We start from the raw sequence: 19,872 nt of genomic DNA on the forward strand, positions 1-19,872 counted from the left end.
TTATAAAGCTTCTAGGTTTCAAAACTACGTAAAATTTTCAAAACAAACTGTGAGACTTCACCATATAGGTGCATCAAAAATAGATTATGATTCACTGTAATTTAATTAAAATAGCCACATGCGTGTTTTTAAGCTTGTTTGTTTGTTTATTTATTTGTTTGTTTTTTAGTAACCTCTACACCCAAGGTGGGGCTTGCACCCACAACCCCAAGATCAAGAGTCACATGCTTTTTCAACTGAGACACCCAGGTGCCCCGATAGCTCTGTTTTTAAAATGATGTTATTTTTGCTTTTAATTATATAAAAGTGCATGGGATTCCCAGTAGAATTTTAAAAGACATGTGCTAATTTCAGTGTTAAAAATATTTAGTATTACTGCTCCTGTCCATATATGTCTTATTCTAACTTCTCAGGAGTAGTCTCATTTAAGCTGAAAGTTTTGATAACATCTGGTATATAACTCCATATTCTGTTGTGGACTCAAGACCCCAGGAAGACTAATGTTAGCATTGGTGTTTTACACAGGATGTCCTTATGAAGGCATTTAAGGTAATTTTACTTTTAAATAATGAAATCTAAGAACAAAATAATACCTTTCATAAAATGTGAATTGTTTGAAGACCTAGGATAGTGTAAGTTAATGTCACCTCAGTCTTATGTCTCTGGATGATTAAAGGAATCTGCTGGTAGGGGCGGGGGGTGAGGGGGGTGAGGGGGGTGAGGGGGGTGGGGGGTCAGCTCCATTCCCCCACTCTCCCCAAGCAGAGAGAATCTCCATTGCAATGGTTTGTCTCTCTTCCCTTCCAATTATCCAACATGCTCTTTCCTTTCTTCTTTCTTTCTTTCTTTCTTTCTTTCTTTCTTTCTTTCTCGTTCTTTCTCTTTCTTTTTCTTTCTTCCTTCCTGCCTTTCCTTTTCTTTCTTTCTTTCTTTCTTTCTTTCTTTCTTTCTTTCTTTCTCGTTCTTTCTTTCTCGTTCTTTCTTTCTCTTTCTTTTTCTTCCTTCCTGCCTTTCCTTTTCTTTCTTTCTTTCTTTCTTTCTTTCTTTCTTTCTTTCTTTCTTTCTTTCATGTTTATTTATTTACTTTGAGAGAGAGGGGGGAGGGCAGGGCAGGGGCAGAGAGAGGGAGGGAATCCCAGACAGGCTTCACGCTAGCAAGGCAGAGCCCCACACCAGGCTGGAATACAGGAACCAGGAGATTATTGCCTGAGGCAAAATCAAGAGTGGGATGCCTAACCAACTGAGCCACCCAGGCACCCCTACCATGTGTTCTTAAGTTTAAGCACAATGATCCCGAATATTTGGGGATGATAGGCCCCTCTCAAAACACGATGATATTTATTGCTTATAAAAAGAAAAGTGTCTATATACAAATGACACCGAATTTTGCTTACTGATTTCAGTGGTTCCTGGGTCTGAGGAAGTTCTCCCATGGGCTTTAGTTTGACACCTTCTGAAAAAGCCATTTTACTCTTAAAATGATTGCGTATTAGGCACAGATCTAGGCTGGACGAACACGAAGCAGAAAAATTAGTAGGAACTGTCACCCTGTCTCTCAAGGCAATTACAGCGCAGCCGGGGAGAGTACGCATCCATTTACAAAAACAGGAACTATCCCTTGTTGAGTATTTCCCACGTGCTTAACAGGGGCTACCTCACTTCTCAAAATAAGTCTGTGTGTAACTGGCCGCATACTTTGCAGACAGGTGCAAAATGAAAATGTGGGCCCCCAGGTGTCAGAAAGCAGGAAAACACTACCTGCAATGGTGCTAAAACACGAAGCTCTCTACTTTCTTGCGCGCTCTCTGTACCCTTCGCCGCAGGATTTCGGTGACGATTTCACAGTTGGCCTCCATCACGCGCAGGGATCATCAATGCGCATGCGCAATTCCTCCAGGTGCCGGAGGGCGTGGCCCCCACACCGGAACTAGGCCCCCCCGCGCGCTGTGAGTGAGCCCCCCGCTGCGTGGGCGGGCTGCTGCGCTGGCAGGAAGACGGGAGCCCTTGCCAGCCGTCCCCACTCCCCTGGGCCTGCAGTTCCAACCAAAGTGGGTAAGCAGCCCCTAGGACCACTGCGCCTTCCTTGCCGGTGTGCACTGGGTGACTTTGTCATGCCGGGGGGGGGGGGGGTCACCCATGGTCGGGGAGGAGACAGACCCTCCCTGTGGAAGTGGATGAAGCAGCAGGAGGGAGATGTTGTGTGGGCTGAGGCCCCCAAGGCCCACCCCTCCCCCCATCCCGTGCTCCATTGTCCCATTGGACTTCACCTAAGAAGCACAGATTCAAAGATGAAAGGATTAAAATGGCGAGACGTTAGAGATCGTGAGGATCAGGGCATTTGAGTAGCTGGTGGAGGCACACAGAGCTAGTAATTGCGGAGGAGCTGGGGTTCCAACCCGTGTCTGCGGTTCCAAAGCCAGCTCGTAAGAACTAAGGCACACGGTGAAGGGATGATGACAGATATGAACCAAGTCGTGGCAAGGGCTTGGAAGAAACGGCTGAAGGGGAAAGGCACCGTTAGTGGCGCACTGGGCTCCTAAGAGGAGGGGCAGGGACTGAACAGGGGCTGGTGACAGGTCTGGGGCGTCAGAGACCTGCACCGAACGCGTTGGGAAATGGGCAGGAGAGCAAATGAGACAGTTGTCAGAAGGGCCTCCTGATGCAAGGGTGTGAAAAACAAAGAGAGGGACTGAGATTCGATCTAAGAGGCTTCAGGAAGGTGCTGGGGAATCACGAGGCAAAGCTTTCTCCGGGTAATCAACGTCCGGCTGACCCTGGAACAACATGGGGTTAAGGGTGCAGACCGCCCACACAGTCAAAAATCCACGTGTATGCTCCCCAACGCTTTGCAAATAGCCTACTGTTGACCGGAAGACTTGCCAGCAACATAAATAGTTGATTAATGCATGTGTTGCAAGTTATATGTATTAATATCTGCGTTATTACAATGAAGTAAGCTAGAGAAAAACATTAAGAAAATCATAAGGAAGAGAAAAATACATCTATAGGACAGTATTATTTATTGACAAAATTGACATTCAAGTGGACTTGTACAGTTCAGACCTGTGTTGGTCAAGGGTCACCTGCAAACTGTGGCTCAAGGCACTGGATCCAGATGTCATGAGAGCAAGGGAACGTTCCAGAAGGTTAGCACTGAAACAAAGAATGTCAGGAACAGGCACAGGAGACCCTGCAGTGAAAGAACCAGCAAGTCTGGGGTAACGGATTATGTTTGGAATGAAGGGCAAGAGCAAATCATATTCAGGGAAGGATGGATGAGGTATTTCAAGGATGGTCGTCATATTCCTTTTCAAGCCATAAAGCTCATCAGGCTCCACTGAACTGTATTCATTCAGATGTAACTTCCTCAGATACTGACTGGACGGAAGCACTTTCTTTTCTTGCAAGTCTTACCACAATTTTTACAGCCCCCAGCTAAGATTCCCGCAGAGATTGAGGAAGAGCGGCAAAGTCTGGTACATGATATGAGACATCCTGCATGATTCCCAAAGACCTCCAGACATCGGAGCACATTCTTGCTTTTTGCTGGGCTGCATGTTTTTTGTCGGTTTCCACAGCCTCACATCTGCATCTCAGTAAGGCTTTGTTGTTGGTCACTTTGCCACAGAGGGATTTAATAGAAGAATTAAATGGGAGGCACCTAGGCGGCTCAATGGGTTCAGCCTCTGACTCTTGACTTTGGCTCAGGTCATGATCTCACCATTTGTGGGTTCGCACCCCACACCAGGCTCTGTGCTGACAGCACGGAGCCTGCTTGGGATTCTGCCTCCCTCTCTGTCTGCCCCTCTCCTGCTTGCTCTCTATCTCTATCTCAAAATAAATAAAAATAAACTTTAAAAAAAAAAGAAGAATTAAATAGGAGGACCCAAATTCTTGGCTAATCAGACTCAACATTGTTGGTTTCTGTAGGGGAGCAATGCATCAGGCTATCATTGGCACGGCAACTAGGTGGCCCAGTCAAAACAGCTCATAGACACACAGCCTCTATCCCTACCCAGGTACATCCATCTAAGCATGGCAGGATGGTCTCAAAGTATAAAAGAGCCTAACTGTGGCAGTAACCGGCACCTTTTTTTGCATAGGATTTATTTGATGGTTCTTTTTTCTCAGTCAAATGGGTACATCATCTGGGTACATAACGTCTCTAACAAAGCCTTCTGGATTATCGCCCATCACGTCGAAGAGTTCAACATTGCCAAGCCGCATTTACTCAGATCAGTGACCCCACCAAAGTTAGCTCATTGGTAAGAAAGTCATGCCTACACATGGAAGACTCGTTGACTTTAAAATAGAATTCTACAAAATAAAATAACATAACATAAACTAGCACTCTCCATTCTACGAAGTATGCTAAATGCCTTTCTGCATTGGTATGATGTCTTCGCAGTTACCCATCATGCTCTGATCCTCTGCCCCTCGTACGGAAGAAAAACATCATCCCACTGCTCGCAGCCAGATTCCCAAAGGAACGGGCCGGAGCTCAAAATGTTAACCTCAACTCTCTCTCATAAGAGAGAGAAATGTTGGCACTACTCTTTATAAAGTTTAACTTACCCTCCTTGTGCACCCATACGTACAGACACAGATAGAATAACCGAGGAGGAAAAAAATAAAGGGAAGAAATGCACGTTGGTTTCAACATCTTTTCGTGCACATTTCGGAAAATGAAATCAAGTTCAATATTATTAGTTCGTTAGTTTGGTGGGGCTGCCATAGCGAAGCAGCACTGACTGGGTGGGCTAAACAGCAGAAATTCTTTTTTTATTTTTTGTAGTTCTGGAGGCTGGAGGTCCGTTGTCAAGATGTTGCCAGGATTGGTGTCCTCTCTCCTTGGTTTACAGATGGCCGTCTTCTCTCCATGTCTTTGTAGGTTGTTCCTTCTGTCCGTGTCGGATTAGGAACCACCCTAATGACCACACGTCACCTTACCCACCTCTTTAAAGCCCCTCTCTTCAAACACAGTCATATTCTAAGGACTCCCAACGTATGAATTTGGGGGGGGGGGACACACTTCAACCCATGACAACTAATAACTCCGCTTTGCGAGCCACAAGTCCTGATGTAAATGGGAGAGTCAGTTCCAAGTATCACGTATAAAGTTCAACAGTGTTTTGAAAGCCTGCTTGATTCGACTTCGCATAATATTTCACTTCGGGGAAAAGACTTTCATTTGTTTTTGTTTTCCATCCCTCAGGCAAATCTTCATTTAACACCCATCATGCATAAAAAGCTGTTAAGTGTGCTCTGAATGGAAATGGATTCAAAGGCGCGTGTCACACATGGCCTCCTCTATCAACACGACTTCAAATCTTAATTGATAACGGATCAGGTTCTATGGTTAGTATATGACAAATGCCAAAATATAAGCTAGCCCTGAAAACAGTGACTAGAATATAGGAGACAGTCACCAGATGTTTTGAGGAAATATTATATGCATAAGATGATTTTTTAGCATTTCTCTTTGGTATCTGAAGGGGATAAAAGGGAAGCTGGGACCATAGTCCAGAAAATTTCTTCGTGGAATTCTCCCAGTAACAACTGAGGCTTTGGGATGAAAGATGTGACCACGCTTCAGGGACTCTGAAGTAAACAGTTAAAGTCAGTGGCTGTAGAGCACTTGTGACTCATCCTCCTAATTCCTTACCCGGAGGACAATTTTTGGCAATTTCTTGTGAAAATAAATTACGGGGAATTGATAAAGAAGATACGCAGAAAGTTTCCAAATTGTATAATATTTCAAAAAGCCCTATGTAGTTTGACCGTAGGTTAATTTTTAGTAGACGAATACATTTACTTGGTCACAGTTTACAGATCTTTTTTCCCTTACAACCAGAACTCTACAATTTTTATCGTATGTCTCGAAAAGAATTTTTTCCCCCCCTCTGAGGAAGCCCGAGTCAAAACAACAGTGTATTTCCTTTTTTCCCCTTCAGATGTTAGGAACAATACTCTTTCTAGATTGATAGCCAACACATCACGCTTTAATCCTGCTGGACCTTTATCTATGCCGAGTTAGAAACCTTTAAACACAGTTGTTAATCGTGGCCTAGGCGGGCGGACTTTGAACTGCTATCACACACTCATGGCTGTGATTTCTACAGACTCGAAGCGAACGCTTAGGTTTGCACAGTGTCGTTAAGATCCTGGGCGTTAGTCATAAAGGAGTCATAAATTATTCCTGCGCAAAGCTCTCTACTTCTCATCCGTCTTTTAGACTTAATACAAAGGCATGTTAGAAGCGGGTCCTGTTACTGTCTGTGAAACAATGCAAGGCTGCGGTAGGTCTATTTGAGACAAGATTTTACAGCTATGTCATAAAACATATCTGAGTAAAAACATATGGTTGCTTGATCATTAAGATTTTTCCAACTGAATGCGCCAAACTTCGCAAGACAGCAGAATTTCGTTTTTGCTTTGATACCTGTAATGAGTGACCAAATAGTCCCCGAAGACCATGACTTTGAACAAAAGATTAACCATTTCCTAAAATCGTGGGCTTGTTCACCGAAGCATGTCAAGAAACCTCTTTCCCGACTGAGCCCAAAAGAAAACATGCCCAGGTGTATGGGCTCAAGTCCATTCCGTTTCCTCCCAACAGCTTCTCTCTGGTGATGTCAGTGCGGATTTCCTGTCCCAAATCACCCCTTGAGGGTCAGGAAGATCTCTTCTCCAAAAAGATACTGATAACGAGCTGGGAAAGGAATCACAGAGTAGAGTAAACCCGAGAAACCTCGGGTCAGGGAAACATTAAGCAAAATTATTTCCTGAAATTCCTCCTTTTAACTGAGTATAGAGAGAACCCGTTTTCTTACGACACTGGAAAGATTCTGGCAGTAAAAGAACACGCACCTATTTTCAGATTTCAGATGAACGGCCCAAGTTCAATTTGGATGAAAGGAAACTCAATGCGCCTAGCAATTATTCATCCCTCTTTCGAGTGGTATGCTTATTGGTTTGTTTTTCGAAACAGTTTCTCCTCGACACACAGAATGGCTGAAATGTCCTGAGCGTCACAGTCTTGTGACAGCCAGCTATTGCCCCAAACCCGATGCTGGAACCGTGGCCCCAAAGAGCATGTCACATGCATACAGGGAAAGGTGTGATCGCTCTGATTTTATCTCTGGCAGGGTCCTGAGAGCAAAACCCCCCACACCCACCCTTGCCGTATCCCAGCTTTGGCTACAGAGTTTCAGATTCGGGGAAGTTCTGGGAATAAACCAGAAGATGGAATCATTCGGTGAGTCCCTTAAACTAAGTGTTTTTAATGCCACTTGGCTTATTTCAGGTTCTTAAGTTACACTCACTCCCAGTGTGCTTTCTGGCCGTGGGTGGCCCGGGTAAGTCACCAGCAACCCCAACTCTGGTTCCACAAACACGCGCTGGCCTCTGACAAAGAGCCACCCTCTGCCCCGCTCCCTCCCTGGTCACAGGGAGCAAACAGGAGAGTTTGTTCTTTCCGAGCATTAAACACTTTCCTAAATTGGAGTGCAGTTTCTACAGCATACTCACATTTCACCTAAGAGACCAACCAAAATAGTCTGATAACATTTTACACACACACACACACACACACACACAGCGAGCAGAATGATTAGAAAATCACTCTTTAGGTGATTTTGAGGAAGGAGTACATTATGCCTTTATTACTGATCATCAGTAAGTGCAGCTGATTTTGGATTCCAGTAGAATATTTTAGATTTTATGTATCTACGTGGCCAAAATTTATACCTGGATTGAACACCTAAGTCATTAATTACCGAACAACGTTTGGGTTTTGTGATCGAAATAATAATAGGTATTAATAGATATTGACTTAGTATTATCTATCACACATACGTGCTTCCCTTTTTAAATTTTTTAACGTTTGTTTATTTTTGAGAGAGACAGAGCATGAATGGGGGAGGGGCAGAGAGAGGGAGACAGAGTCTGAAGCAGGCTCCAGGCTCTGAACTGTCAGCACACAGCCCATTGCGGGGCTCGAACCCACGGACTGTGAGATCGTGACCTGAGCCGAAGTCAGTTGCTCAACCGACTCAGCCACCCGGGTGCCCCTGTAAGTGCCTCCCTTAATCCACACAACAGCCTCATGAAAGAGACACAAACACTGAGGCATAGAGAAATTATGTGACTAGTCCCAGGCCTCTTGCACCCAAGTAGCTGACCTCGGCTCTCACCAGAATTCTGACCCTACAGCGCAAACTGAGACCAAACACACAGTATCCATTGCGGAGTGTTTGGAAGACAGGAACCGCTCAAAGCAGCTTCAAACTAGCAGTGTTGCTAAAATTGCAAGAAAACGGATTATCGCTGCTACATTCCGACAAGTAATTATTTTGGCCAATACGGATGTGAACAAACAGGATATTCAACCCGTCTCAGTTACATAAGTGAGTGTTGCACGTGTTTTCTGACATAATCATCTCCACCTCCAAATTCATTAGCTTCCACTTACGACATTGCCCTTCTGAAAGTCTGAACCTCTAGGCTAATAAGAGGTTAAAATATTTTAAGCTATGGGAACTTGGGGAGAAAAACCAAAGGGAATTATTTACGAAAGCTAGTTGGGCAATAAGGTATTCTTATAAGTAGATACACTCAGAGATTGTCAGGTCTTTAAGTTTGGCAAAGGAAGTTGTCCAATATTAGAATCTGTGTTAAACCTTTATTGATTATATGTGAATCAAAGAAATACACATCACTACATGCCATTTGCAACCATCGGAGAAATGTTATATGTGCAACAAGACGAGAGCCTTTAAAACACCTGCCAGACTCCGAAGGTATTGCCTACTGCAAAAAAATCGTAAGCTTTGGGCCTGACAGGGCTGGATTTGGATTTCTCATTATGGATGTATCCCCAGGAAGGTTTACTCAAGTGCCTTAAGTTTCCATTATCTCATCTTTGAAAGTGTTACTGTGCGGCTTATGTGAAATGATGCGTTTGGGGCACCAAGCAGAGTCTGGCATATAGTGGTACTTTATATATATAGTGGGACTGGGTAGCCTAATACGTGGTACTTTCACATCGCCTTTATACACTTGGGGGTAAAGACCCTTGCCATGAGCAAAACCCCAGCGACGGCTTGTCTTTCAAGGTTAGATTCCTAACATTTGTCCGTCAGGAGCCTAACTTCTCCACTGTCTTTCATCGTCATGGGCAGGGGCAACTGTGGGAGACGGGTGTGCGTGTGGAGCGCGGCTAGTGCATCCAGAAGGTGGGCAGGGGCACGGCGCTGTGAACGATGCTACCTGGGCAGCCTGGGCCCTGGGGGCTGCAGAGCAAGAGGTGGGATGCGGTGTAGGTGGGTGGATGAGAGGGACCTGCCCCGGCATCTCACTGTGCCTCTTCACTCCTTCTCCCGCCGCCCCCAGGGACACACACACACACACACACACACACACACGAGCTCTGTGTGCATGCGTTCTCAGCGCCGTCCTGGACTGCTTGAAGCCATGACTAGAAAGACAACACGATCGATGTGCCTGTCCTCGCTAGGGTTTCTCATCACTGCCTTCCTACACCAGCTTCCAAGCAGCCAGCCCCGGGTTAGGGCTGAGAACGACAGGATGCATTGGAGACGAGACACGCGTGGCCTGTGGTGGTTGAAAATGCGTTAAGGACAGAAAACAACCATTTCTAGAGAAGACGCACCCGGAGGCGAAGTCCTGGAGGATGGCTCTGTAAACCACGTCCCTCCCCGCGGGCTTCCTCCGGACGTGTCTTTCACTCCAGCTTCCCAGCTACTTCTCAGGGGGAGTTACTCCCAGAATTCCCACCGAGAAATCTGTCACGCACCCCTTCCACGTAGGTGACTTCCTCAGCCGCCAGCAAGCACCTCTTACGTTGTTAATGGTTTTACTTTTGGTTCTTGGGATAATGTAACAGATATTAAGTGGGCTCCCTGTGGCAAGGAAAAATAAAGATTTTGCTGGAAATACGAAGATGGAGGAGGCATCGCCCTGACGTGCTAGGAGCCGGAGGTCCAGGGCGGGAGTCAATGTCAAATACACAAGTAGAGCATAGTGGGAAAAGGCAGAGGTTGCCGTGGGAGCAGAGAGGGCCTTCCAGTGCCAGGGAGAGCGGTCAGAAGGACGTCTTGGAGGAGTAGCTTCTCCGCTGAATTTTAAATAAAGGAAAATTTTCAGGGGACCAGGAGGGTGCCACCACTTAGGTCATTCGCGCGCTCGCTCGCTCCTTTTTGCATTTAACATACTTGATGGGCTTACCAGAAGGAAGGGAAGCGCAGAGAAGACAAACACGGAGAACGAGAAAATAAGTTCCAACACAGCTCGTCCAAAGTGACACATGGCCACGTGCTTCACAGAGACAGAAATCCCGAATCTGGTGGTGACCACAGGCCACAGCCCACAATAAACGGATCCTAAAACGAATTCCAGACGCTCTCTGTGCACCGTTCCTTTGCCCGAGTAAAACGTGGCATTTGTTTGGCAGATGCCATAGTCTGACTCCCCACCGCCGTGTGCCCTGGGGGCGGTGGCTGAGGGGGTGAAGGGCGCCCGAGCTCTCCGTCCCCACTGGCGTTCAAGCCATGGAACAGTTAAGCATAAGGCCCTGAGAGGAAATCTACTTTTAAGCCCCAAACCAGAGTTGTAGGTTTTCTCTGTTTCTGTTATTAGCGCAGTTGAATACATTAAAATATCTAGAACCAGAGCGCACGCTTTATTTTTCTAATACTTTCAACCACAGTGTATTCGAACACCGGCCCTAGAATAATATGACCCAGGGACACAGATGTACCACAGGAGGGAACTGCTGTAGGCCAGTTCCACGTTCCCGCTGATGTTTCCGTCTCCCCGGAGCCCCAAGCCCCTCCCAGACCCTTAGCTATATACACATGTGCGTGTGTGCGAACGTATATGCAGGAGTGTACACAGAGACACGCATATTTAGAATCATGCCCTCTGGTATATTTGTGTTGTAGCTAAACGTGATACATTCAACATTATTTAGAGACGTTCTTTGCTTGGTGCCTCAACCGTGCGACTCCAGAGTTTCTTAGACTGGAAGATGAGCCGGTTTTACAGAACAGGAAGTTAAGCCTGAGACTTTGTGTTTACCCAGGCCGCTCTGGAGTGCGTGGACGTGGGACAGAACCAAGGGTTTCTTACTCTGAGTTTCATCTGCCTGTCCCTCTGTGCCCGGCCAAATTCTAAAAAGGCAGAGGCAAGAGATCGTGCATTTGTAAGCGTATCTCAGCGTACTTCCCAGTTCTTCTCGCATCCCAAGCAAAGCTGCCTGTTCAAAGCCCCTTCTACAATGATGATCACCTAGATTAAGGACGAAACCTTATTGAAGGCACGGTGCTATTTCCATAGAGAAATCCATCTTGCGACGTTGACATTTTTGTTTCCATTAGGAAACCTGGAGCCCGTGGCTACGAAGAAGGCGGACGAGCCCGTGCAAGAGTGTCGTGTCAGCTCCTGATAACGGTGCCATTAATCTTAGCGTCACTCACACTTGAGCAGACTCCAGCAGGTCATCTGCCCCGTCGAGAGTGGGTGGATTTCATTATTTTTCAGCCGTCCCTGATTAGATGGGAGGCAGTGCAATAACAAATGTCACCCAAGGCGACCCCTCCTCCATAAATAACCACCGGCGCCTTCCGTGTGCGGCGCTGGGGCTCCCGATCCGCTCCCCGGGTCTCCAGCACGTTCGAGCGGGGCTGATCTCTGCTGCGTGCGTGGAATAGCCCCTGGTGGGGCTACCAGAAGCCAGGAGGCGGAGTGTCTTGGTGAGGGAGTGCTAAAGAGGGAAGGTATTTGTCCTCTGTCCTCTTTCAGTCCTTGGAATTTTTCATCAATTTTTCAGTCATCCTGAATCCGCTCTGGAATTCGGGAGACTTAATAATGATGCCATGTAAAGGAATTATTGCAGATGTCTACATGATCCTTTCCAAGTAATCCTTTACATTTTCAAAAAATGCCTGCCTTTGAAGACGAGATGCCCATAAGGGCCTATTGGCTCCTACCGACCTACATAGTTTTGATTTCCTAATACTCCAAGCTCGCTTTTGGCAATCCACCAGGGGTCCGGGGTAGGAAAGCTTTGAGTGAGATAGTTTCATACAATAAATTTTCTCTGACAGCTCGAGCACGCGCTCTCACAACGTCCCATTTTCCCAGACACGGACACTGTGCCGATTCAGAGGGCACGTGCACCCCACACCTCGCCAGGGAGGCCCACGCGCTCATTACTAACCTTTCTTCCCACGAGCGAAAGTGAGACTGTGTTTTAGCTACCCATCACACAGAAAATATGCTTTTTTCAATAAATGCCTCCGCACTTCTATGACAAACGTGGCTAGGAAGATCCGTAAGCCCAACTTTAGTCAAGCTATCAGTGATGGTTCCTCGTTGTTTTTTTTTTTTTTTTTTTCAACGTTTATTATTTTTTTTTTTTTTTATTTTTGGGACAGAGAGAGACAGAGCATGAACGGGGGAGGGGCAGAGAGAGAGGGAGACACAGAATCGGAAAGAGGCTCCAGGCTCTGAGCCATCAGCCCAGAGCCCGACGTGGGGCTCGAACTCCCGGACCGCGAGATCGTGACCTGGCTGAAGTCGGACGCTTAACCGACTGCGCCACCCAGGCGCCCCAATTGTTTTTTTTAATAAGGTACTAACTATCTAACATTTTTTTTTCTTCTTCTTTTCATGTAAATACAGCTGCTGAGGAAGAGGAGAGCCTAAGGTGTTGAGCAACTTAAAGACTGTCCCCTACTGGGTATTTGTAAGCATGAAAAGCTTTTGGTCTTTCACTCCGGATGTGGAGAGAAAGGCTGTTAGTGTCTCTTCCATCCCAGTGGAGAACACAGTTCATCTTGCCGGCTACAACCATGGTTCACTCCGCAGTACTTAGAGAGAGATGGAAAACGTATAGTGTCTGATGTCAGGCAATCAGGGGTGTGCCTGACCAATATCAAGTTAAAATAGCAACGCGAAACCCGTTCAACCGGAACCGTAAACCTGTTACCCAGAAACGAAGTTTGCTCAAGTTTTCAGCAACTTCCCCAAACCCTATTTCCGTCTCTCTGAATTCTTTTTTGCTCCAGAATGAGCGTAGAGGGGAGTTAGCATCCGTGCACCGGTCTTCTGGCGTCCATTCATTCATTCATTCATGTAAGAAGGAAACACTTCTTGACTTTCTTGGCCTGACCCAGACCGTGTTTCAAAGGCCACACTGAACAGAGCCAAGCGCGTGGAAATCCTGGCCTGACCACTTACAAATGATGAGATAGCGGACAGGGACTTGACTTAATCACTCTGAGCCTCGTTTTCCCCAGCTGTCAGACAACCCAGTGGTGCTCACCTCTTGTGGCTTCAGACATTGAATGGGGGACGTGGCTGTACCTTCCAGGAAAACAGAATTGCAATAACCCTGCTTTCATATTTTTTCCTGTACGGCGCGTTAAGCTTTTTCTGTGAGTGTCCGTATAGAGGATCTCATTTCATCCTCAAGCTAGCTCAGTGAGGTGGTGTTTCTTATTTCAATTGCCTTTGAGAATTGAGGAAACCGAAGCCAGACCGGGGCGGGGGGAGGGTCACAGATTAGCCGAAGGTTCCTACTCACTAGTGTCCTGGATGACACCTGGCACTGCCTCACCAAGCTTCCCTCGCACAGGATCACGTGCTGACAAAACTATGGTAAAATCGACAACCATCCGTTCGTAGCCTTGGGATCACATTTTAATTTTTCTGTAGTCGACAGTTATCTGTGGGCTCCCCGAATCACCTGGCAAAACACCTTGATACAAACCCGCCCGTGCCAGAAATCCCCACAACGGTAACCCCCTCCCTGAGGGTAAACATCGACCTCTTCCCATAATATGGATCAAAAATATACACAGACCTAAACGTGGGAGCATATTTAGTCTATAATACTGCAGAATGCATGCTTTCGTCAGCTCTGTGCTCGAAAGGAAAAAAAAAAATCCAGGCAGAAAGAGAGATCTGGAGTCTGGGGAAAGAGAGCCCAGAGAAGAACAGAAAGAAAAGAAAGCAGTCGAGGCAGTCCTGCAGCTGACAATGTGTCCTACATGTGTCCACCTGAGCAAGAATCCCGGGAACTTCTCTGCCAGTGTGTGCCACCCGCAGCCAGAGGGGACCGGCAGGGCACGTCGGGCCATTACAGCAGACGCACTTCTCGGGACGTCTCATCCGACCTACCTGGCTCTGCTGAATCTAATTTACACTTTTATTAATAAAAGCCAAGTTTCTGCCCTTCTGGCTGTCTCGATAAACCTGCTTGCCTCTTGATGGAGGCTGATCCTTTGGAGCATAGCACCTCCGGAGGCCTGAATTCATTTTTTTTTTTTTTTTTTGTAATTTTAACAAGGTGTTAAATATGCAGTTTAATTATAAGCCTGAAATTCCAGTGAGGTCGATGACTTTGCCGCTGAGGGACAGAACTACAGGACCTGGAGTGAGGATCATTTCTGGAGTAGGAACGTGGGGACTCAGCACACAGGCATGCGAAAGTGGCCAAGAGGAGCCTTTTAGGTAATGTCTAGGAATATCTGGCTTCAGTTCGAGATTTTGTGGAAAGAGCAAGGTGGGGGATAGACATTTCTGGAAAGGGGGAGAATCGTGGTTCAATAGACACAACATGGGTTATGCCTGCATGTACGAATTCTCTTCTGCTATTTTAAACTAGGTTCATGGAAAAGTCCAACTGACAGACCAATTATTAATGGATTCACTACATTCCAAACTACATATGGAAAATTTTTCTATGAGAAATGAACAAAGTATGTATTATTTTTTTTATAGAGAGAGGTTTTTAAAAAATTGTTTTCCACATTCCAAAACTTACCATGTTTGCCATAGAAGAAAAAAAAAACACACAAAGCAAAACAACAAGTATTTATAGAGCATTAGTTTATAGACATTTATGCTTTGTATCCCTATTATATATTTTGAATTAAAATTAGAGCATTTTTATTTTGTAAGGATCTTTACCATTTCAACTGTTGATTAATATGCTAATTTATGAGTGTTTCATGATTTATCTTTTAAAGTACTAATATGGGGCCTTAGGCTTATTAACAAATTGTTTATGTAGATGAAACAAAGTCATTAACAGTATACTTAAATCATAGTAATATTAAGAATAACTTTCTGGAAAGAAGACTGCGACATCCAAAAGCCAGTTTCCAAATCAAAAATGCATTGAATACACCTAACCTACTGAGCATCATAACTTAGCCTAGCCTACGTTATGCTTACGTTAGCCTACAGTCGGGGAAGATCATCAAACACAAAGCCTAGTGTCGAAAAAGTGCTGAATGTCTCATGCAATGTACTGAACACCATACTGAAAGTGACAGAGTGGCTATCTGGGGACAGAATGGTTGTCACCTTGTTGGCTGTGGATCCTCATAATCGTATGGCCAGCTGGGAGCTCCTGCCACCACCAGCATCATGCGAGGGAAAGGTCCCACATACCGCTAGCCCGGGAAAAGATCTGAATGCAAAATTTAAAGGACGGTTTCTACTAAAGCACATCTCTTTCATACCATGGTAAACTCAAACAATCCTAAGTTGAACCGTTGTAAGTCAGGGACTTATATTGTAGCCAAGACCATTCTGATGTTGCTTTGTCTTTTTTCTAAGTTTTGATTGATTTTAATTGTGAACTGTCTTTAGCCCAAATAGATAAATGCATCATCTCAAACTAATTACCTATTTGTCCCCACCTTTTCTTTTTAGTCTTATTAGCTCTGATCATAAGGAACCCTTTTTAAATATCAGACTCTCATATTTTCACCATTTAACATAAGTTTGATATTTTAGCTATTTCTATCGGGTAAGCAAGTATATCCTTCTCTCCCCTGTTTATCAAGAGTTTAATCAGAATGTACACTCGATTTTCTTAAAGTTTCTTTAGGAATTTTGGTAGTTCTAAGCACTTTATTATAACATCTATCCTCTAATTTCAGCTCTTAGAGATAGGGTCCCCCATACTTCAACCAGGCACACACTACCAAAAAACAAAAACAAAAACAAAAACAAGACTATTTCCCAGCTTTTCTTGAAATTACATTATGTGGCTAATTTCAGGGTAATGGGACATGAGCAGAAGTGAACTGAGCAGCATTTGGCTTACTTCCTCCTATAGACTTTTTTCTTTACACACAACTAGAATAACACCTTGGAAGAAGAGACAGAAATTAGTTGTTGAGTTTGATGGTGTCCACCTACCTGACCAAAAGTCTGGATTATCTCTAGAATCAGAGCAATTGACCAGTCAAGACCACTAGCCTCTTCTAGACTGCCATGTAAAGGATATATACTGCATAATTTTATGCATAAATATAGAAGTATATATCTTCTATATGTTAATATTATATATAATATATATATATATAATTACACAACTGATTTTAAGAAAGTTGTTCAAAGATGTTAACTTCTTTTCATAAATGACATTTTTTTCACTTCTTCCACTGATCTTATTCTAGGACTGACTGCCCTTAGTGATTATCTCCCCTAAGTCATCACCAGAAGGTCAAGGCTACTTGAAAGTTCCTACATGCTTAGACAAAAGTTTCAAGGCCTCTGATGATGTGTTAAACAGGTCCCTCCAAGTGCAAGAAATGACTCTTTGCCGCATTCAAGTTGAGGCCATGATGACCCTCCAGATGAATTCTTGAAACCACCCATACCTGATCCCCCGTTCCTTTCCTTTACCAAAGACACATGACTGGTGAACAAAGGTGCCCGTTCAGTGTGTTCACACATACGGTATGATTATCACAAGACAGGTATGGGCTAGATGGAAGGGGTGAGCAGAGACAAGTAACACAGCTGTAGTTTTCGAGACTTGTGCTCTCCTCTATCTTCCTGCCACACTCCTCAAAGCTAGGAGGAATGTCTGTGTGTTATAAACATTAGATGGAAAATAGTTAGCCAGGACAAGTCACTTTCCTGTCAAGAGAACACAAGCTGAAATAATCAGGAGACAGGAAAAGTAGTTATGGTTATTCTAATGCATTGAAATGTTCCCCCAGAAGATAGTAAGTCATAAACCCCAGTATCTGTAAATATGACCTTATGTGGAAGTAAAGTGTCTTAGCTGTGACTGAACTATGAAGAGGCCATGTTGGACTAGGGTGGGCCCCAATCCAATGACTTTATCTTTACAAGAGAAAGGAGAAGGAGATTTGTACTCCAACAGAAGCGTCAGGGGAAGGAGGCTGTGCAAAGACCTGCAGCACAGAGAATGAGGCAGCTGCGAGCTAGAGAACAGCAAGGATTGCTGGCGATTGTGGGGGGACTAGGGGAACCAAGCAAGCATTCTTCCCTGGACGTGTCAGAAAGAAGGCCCTGATTTAGAGAATGCTCTGCAGACACCTCGATTTCAGACTTGTAGGCTCCAGAAGGGTGTGAGAATAAATTTCTGTTGTTTTAAGTCACCCGGTTTCTGGTGAAATGCCGTAGCAGCCTTGGGAAATTAATACAGCTGCTAAGAGAAAACCAAAGGGTTCTGGCCTTTCCCCACCACCCACCCTCCCCATCCATATGCCTTTTATTTTTCTCTTTTTCTTGTCTTATTGCATTGAGTATGAATTCGTTTTTTATTTGGGGAAGAGATCTTTGATCGTTCTCCATTAAGGATGATATTTAGCTTTGACTTTAGGAAGCTACAAAAGAAAAAGCAAATTAAGTTCAAAGTATGTAGGAGAAAGTAATTAATAACTGTAAGAGTGGGAATAATGTAGTCAGAAGATGTGCAGGATCAACATCAAGTTCTTTAAAAACTTAAGAGAGGTAATAACACTGATGAAATCCGTCACGGAAAAAAAAAAAAAGAAAGCACAAATTAAGAATATCAGGTATTTCACAACGTTAAAAGCAATATTGAGGTAATATTCAGGGAAACTTTATGCCAATGAATTTGACCATATAGATGAAACTGAAAAACTAATTGAAAAAACTCATCAAGCTGGCATAAGGAGCTATAAAATATCTACATAGTCCTTTATCTATCACATATATTGACTAGAAAATAAAAAATCTTTCCACAAATACTATAAATATGATTTAATTTATATATGGAATCTAAACAAAACAAAGCAAATTAACAGAAACCAAACCAACCCTTAAATGCAGAGAACTGATGTTGCCAGAGGGAAGGCAGGTGGGGGCATGGGAGAAATAGATAAAAGGGATTAAGAGATACAAACTTTCAGTTAAAAAGAAATAAGTCTTGGAGATTAAAAGTACAGCACAGGGAATGTAGCCAATAGTATTGAAATACCATTGTGTGTGGCCAATGGTGGCGACACTTATTGCGATGAGCATTAAATAATGTACAGAATTATCGAATCTCTAATGTTGTGCACCTGAGACTAATATAACATCTTGCTCTGTCCTGACAGCACAGAGCCTTCTTGGGATTCTCTCTATCCCTCCCTCTCTCTCTCTGCCTCTCCCCTGCTTGCATTCTCTCTCTCAAAAATAAATAAACTTAAGGGGCGCCTGGGTGGCGCAGTCGGTTAAGCGTCCGTCTTCAGCCAGGTCACGATCTCGCGGTCCGTGAGTTCGAGCCCCGCGTCAGGCTCTGGGCTGATGGCTCAGAGCCTGGAGCCTGCTTCCGATTCTGTGTCTCCCTCTCTCTCTGCCCCTCCCCCGTTCATGCTCTGTCTCTCTCTGTCCCAAAAATAAATAAACGTTGAAAAAAAAAAATAAACTTAAAAAAAAAAGAAATAAAACTGTCTCCTTAAAGATGATATGATTGTGGACATACGAAAACCTCATGGAAAATATAAAAGAAAAAGAAAACAACAGACTACTAGGGGCGCCTGGGTGGCTCAGTTGGTGGGGCCTGCGACTCTTGATGTTGGAATGATAAATTTGAGCCTCACGTTAGGTGTGGAGATTACTTAAAAATCAAATCTTGAGACAAAAAGAACCTACTAGAACTAATAAGTGAATTTACTAAGGTCACAGGACTGAAGGGTCGGTATACAAACATCAAATATATTTCTATATAACAGTAAGGGAAAATGCAAATGTTAAGTTTTAAAAAAAAAAATTTTAAATGCATTAAAAATCAAAACCTAACACCTAGAGACGAATCTCACAAAATGTGCAAAAGAAGATACACAAACACCCTCTAAGCAAATGTAAACGCACCCAACTTTTTTAGCCATCAGGGAAATAGAAATCAAAGCCACAAAAGATGCCATTACATACCCTACAGGTGAAACTTTTGCACATTGGACTTTGATGTGTCTTTTCTGATCCCTCAATTATAGCAGAGCTTTCAACAATAGCCAAATTATGGAAGGAGCCTAAATGTCCATCAACTGACGAATGGATAAAGAAGATGTGGTTTATGTATACAATGGAATACTACTTGGCAACGAGAAAGAATGAACTCTGGCCATTTGCAACAACACGGATGGAACTGGAGAGTGTTATGCTGAGTGAAATAAGTCAGTCAGAGAAAGACAGATACCATATGTTTTCACTCATATGTGGATCTTGAGAAATTTAACAAAAGACCATGGGGGAAGGGAAGGGGGGAAAAAGTTACAAACAGAGAGGGAGGGAGGCAAACCGTAGGAGACTCTTAAATACAGAGAACAAACTGAGGGTGGATGGGGGGGTGGGGGAGAGGGGAAAATGGGTGATGGGCATTGAGGAGGGCACTTGTTGGGATGAGCACTGGGTGTTGTATGGAAGCCAATTTGACAATAAATTATGTTAAATAAATAAGTAAATACATACATACATACATACATACACACATACGTACATACATACATGTAAGGACATGAGGGAGGTTGCTTCCAGAGGGCCTCAATGCCGTAGCTCTCCCTTCCCCAA

At 44.3% G+C, this 19,872-nt stretch overlaps 1 long non-coding RNA gene across 1 annotated transcript; it reads left to right on the plus strand.

Annotated features, from left to right (window-relative positions):
• The first annotated feature begins 1,950 nt into the window (after positions 1–1,950).
• LOC123595898 lies at positions 1,951–5,143 on the plus strand. The gene is made up of 2 exons (XR_006711504.1): positions 1,951–2,052; positions 4,796–5,143. It is a non-coding gene; the product is annotated as an uncharacterized LOC123595898 (long non-coding RNA).
• The last annotated feature ends 14,729 nt before the right edge of the window (positions 5,144–19,872 follow it).

This window comes from Leopardus geoffroyi, chromosome A1, assembly GCF_018350155.1.
Source record: "Leopardus geoffroyi isolate Oge1 chromosome A1, O.geoffroyi_Oge1_pat1.0, whole genome shotgun sequence".
Taxonomy (NCBI): domain Eukaryota; kingdom Metazoa; phylum Chordata; class Mammalia; order Carnivora; family Felidae; genus Leopardus; species Leopardus geoffroyi.